The sequence below is a fragment of the Asterias amurensis genome, chromosome 14, assembly GCF_032118995.1.
Source record: "Asterias amurensis chromosome 14, ASM3211899v1".
In the NCBI taxonomy this organism is placed as follows: Eukaryota; Metazoa; Echinodermata; class Asteroidea; order Forcipulatida; family Asteriidae; genus Asterias; species Asterias amurensis.
In genome coordinates, this window is record NC_092661.1 from 5,286,816 (window position 1) to 5,291,305 (window position 4,490).

Sequence of the window (4,490 nt, forward strand, 5' to 3'; positions counted from 1 at the left end):
GCACGCACAGCCTCAAAAATGTAACGCACGAAAAAAGACTGTCACCGCGAGCGGCGAAGCCGCGAAGCGCCTTTACCAACTCGTTTTGGGGGGCCTTATGTTCTCCTTTACATTTGCCAACGATTTTGGTGGGAGAAAATGTAATGCATAATACATTAGCGTGGTGAGTTGCTGGCCAATAAGAAGCCACTATTACTTGCATGACGTCACAAGAACGTTCGATGCAAATTTTTTACATTTTCTCCCATCAAAATCGTTGGCAAATGTAAAGAAAAAGATAAGGCCCCCAAAACGAGTTGGTAAAGGCGCTTCGCGGCATCGCCGCTCGCGGTGGTAGTTTTTTTTCGTGCGTTACATTTTTCGGGTCGTGTGAGCTATCCGGTGTGCCGCATGCGCCTTGACTAGAGGCTACTCCTTTTCCAACGCTAGAGCAGTGTCATACCTGTACCAGCTAGACCACCGAGATTGCCTGGTAGCTAGAGGCAGTTTGACTAACACACATCGGTGTATGGGCAAACCCAAACGAATATTAACGTTTTTATTTGAAGACAAGTCCCTGAAATGTATAGAAAATTCTACATGAGAGGCTTTAACAGAGGTATATTTAATAAACTGAAATTATGAAGATGGAATTTGACTTTAAAAGTCAGGATCAAATTTTTATCTCAGGGAATTATTTTGTTTCCCCCCAGAATTAATGTCGTTAATTATTGGTTTATAAACAATAAACCAATATGATATGACCACAGCATTTTGAATCGATGTCCTGTGATTGTTTTCAAATGGCTTTAAACACCAAGTACTTGTGATCTAAGTGAACTAAAATGAACTTCAACTTTCCATTGAAATGAAAAGTTTGAGTAAAAAATTCTAATTTTGAAGAAAAGTTATGCTAAAACCTCATTCTTTTGAGCAAACACTGAAATTCAAGGAAAGTTTGAAATTCATTTCAGTATTCTTTAGTATTTACAATTACTTGGTAGTCATAAATTGTGGAGATTTTTTGTCTGTTTTCCTATCTTTGGGTTGCGGTAACACCATGTGTTTGCCAGGTAGAGTTTAAAACACACAGGTAGAATGGTGTTACCGCAAACCAGATTTATATATTGATACATCACCATACATTTTAAAATTGTATGTAGTGTTTTTCTTTCAATTTGACAAAATAAACTCTTTTTGAGTATAATTTTCCTGTCAATTTGCCAATTTCTTTTTTTAAAGAGTTGGTCGTAATAACTGAAACGAGACTAGTTTGTTTACAATTATTTTTGCCTTGTTTTATAATAAAATATGCCAAATCAGACTTGCACAAATATGTTTATTTACTTTATTAAATTATAATTAGCCGTGCCTTCTGCCTTAAGTTATTTGTTGCATTTTGACTTTTTCATGCTGTATTTTACTTTGTATGTGAAGAGACAGTGACATAGAAACTGTTCAACGCCCATTTTTCAATTTTTTTGGGGGAAACACAACGTTATAAATAAGGGAATCAATGTGTGGTGAAGAGGTTTTCAAATAGTTACTAGTGGTTCTTGTAGTTTTACTGAGACGATGTCGAGGTAAATTATCAAGAACCAAGCCTCGGCGGGTTTAAACCACTAGTTGAAAACCGATTCAACACACCTTACTCCCATTCATACAAACCTTTTCGGTCACGTGTTGGTCGACAAGTAAAATAAATGCAAACAATGATTTATTTAAACACAACACCCCAGCTATGAAATGGTAATCCCCTCGGGTAAATAACTCCTTATAAGGAGATTGCTGTGCGCGTCGCGCGTATTGCGTGATGTGGCACATGATGTTCCAGCTGTTGCTCTCGACCATGTTTCAACACTTTTTACAGGGGCCAATTTCATAGAGCTGCTTAAGCAAAAAATTTGCTTAAGCACGAAAATAGCTCGCTTATTTTACACATGTTACTGGCCAAAATTGCATGCCATATACATTGCTTATGACTAGTATTTAGCTGTTTACTTAGTTTACTTTGAGTTGAGTCTTGGCCGATTATCCGATTTTACTAAACAATGATTTGTTTGCTTAAGCAAAATTTTATGCTTAAGCAGCTCTATAGAGCTGCTTAACGGTCGATTTTGTGCTTAACGGGTGCACCTAGCAAGTTTTTGATTTCATAGCTTTGCTTAAGCAAGGTTTTTTTGCTTAAAACGGCGAGGCAAGCAAGCAAAAAGGGTCCTTAAAGCCCCATTGCTTAAGCACCCTGTTTAAGCGCCGGGCCCAGTTTCAAAGAGCTGCATCCCGTAACGGTCGATTTTGTGCTTAACGGGCGCACCTAGCAAATTTTTCATTTCATATCCTTGCTTAAGCAAGGTTTTTTGCTTACATAGGTAAGCAAACAAAAGGGTCCTTAAAGCCTCTATTTTGCTTAAGCACCCTATTCACACAGCGCATAGTGCAACACTCATTGCAAACGATGTTATTGTGCCGGCACACCGGTGATTGTATGTGCGTTTGTATGGTAGGTGTAGCGAATAAACGAGTGCCTAAAATGCTTCAGAATCATGCTGTACAATGTATTATCTTCTTGTTTACTTTCAAGTTAGTGTGTAAACCTTTCGAGGGGCACTTTGAACCATTACACATAATACATATCAGACACAGAAGGTGATGAATTTTTTTATCGCTACTCGAGTGCACTCCGCATTTATTTTGCCCGCCATTTTGTCAGCACCTTCTTCTTTTTCGCTTAAGCAAACGATCTAAAATGTTGCGCGCGCAGTTTGTTTACGTGCTTAAGCTAGCAACCGCTGGTGAAATAGGTTTACGCTTAAGCAATTTTTGTTGCTACGTTAAGCCAACATATTTGCTTACCGTTAAGCAGCCCTAGGCCATGCACACAGTGCAAAATACAATGCCTTCTTCTGTTTTGCTTAAGCAAACGATCTAAAATCTCCGAGCGCAGATTGTTTACGTGCTTAAGCTCGTGTACGTTTAGCATGGAATCCGAATGGTTTTAAGCAATTATTTTTGCTACGTTAAGCGAAAGAATTTGCTTACCGTTAAGCAGCTCTATGAAATTGGGCCCTGGTGTAACATCAACTGTCTTACGTATATATGGATAAACTGTCTTACGTACATATGAATAACAAATAAACACCACAACCAGTAAAACATGTTTAGGGTGTCCTTCAACGTATTGTGTAAAAATGTATATGACTATAAGTGTATATCTTTCCTCAAAACAATTAATCTGTGTCTGACCCTTCCGTACTTCCTCGCGCATTAGCGTAACTTGATTCGGGATGATCCCGCAGTGGTGTTCATACCCCCCCCCCCGTCCGTGCCAACCCCTCCCCCGGTTGTACCCCATTTAAGAAATATGGACTTTCGAGATTAAGAATAACCAACGTTTACACTATGTAAGCTAATACATGTACTTTGGTAATTGCAATTGTTGCCGCCCATCCAGCACCCTGCCCTGATCAAGGTCGAAATGCGTTCACTACGTTTCAGCTGATTAAGGTCATATACCTCTACAACACAAAAATAAACGAACAGTGTCCCCCCCCCCCCCTCCCCCCTCCTTACACGAACACACACCACAGAAACAGGGACAACCAAAAATCCAATTGGTGTGATGGCTCCGAAACAAAAGCTTAAAGGGAAGGTACACGTTTGGTAAATTGTCAAAGACCAGTCTTTTTTTGGGTGTATCCCGTCATTATGCATAATGACAAACCTGTGAAAATTTGGGCTCAATCGGTCATCGAAGTGTGAGATAATGATGAAAGAAAAAATACCTTTGTTGGACGAATTTGTGTGCTTTCAGATAGGAACAAAATACTTTTTGCTGTTTTTATTTTTTTTACTGTTTTAGTGAGAAATAACCTCTTTCTCAAAAACTACATTACTTCATAGTGTTTTATATTATCAAGAGCTCTCCAATGCTCGTTACCAAGTCAGTTTTTAAGTTAATAGTTATTTGTTTTGAGTAATTACCAAACATGTAACTTCCCTTTCATTACCGACAAAACGATACGTTAAAGCCACTGTGTCCGGGGTATTAATTTTCCGTGCAAGGTCACAAGCCGTAAAGGGATTTAAAAAACGTATTATTGATTTAATGACTGGTAATTAAATTTTGAACACGACTGATCTCTATGAAGTAAATATATTATATTTGCATACACAATGAAAGTACCACCGAGTTCGTTTGAAAAATGTTATTTCGTAAATTTAGGGCCGATTTCATACTTGCTGAAGCAGAAAATATTGGTTCGTAAATTTCTACTGAGCATAAAATTGTTATGTAGTTCATCGAAATCTGATTAGCAAAATTTGGTCGTTGTGGGGAAATATGGCATAAATAGCCTATAGTTGTTGTGAACAAAGGGGCCATCTGGACTGATGACAACTAATTATGGTTGTGCTTCACTAAATTTGTAACTGATTCAATTACTTTTAAAACAAAATTATTATTGTAAATTTTACACCAGGTACATATGTTTTAAACAGTCCCCCATTAAGTT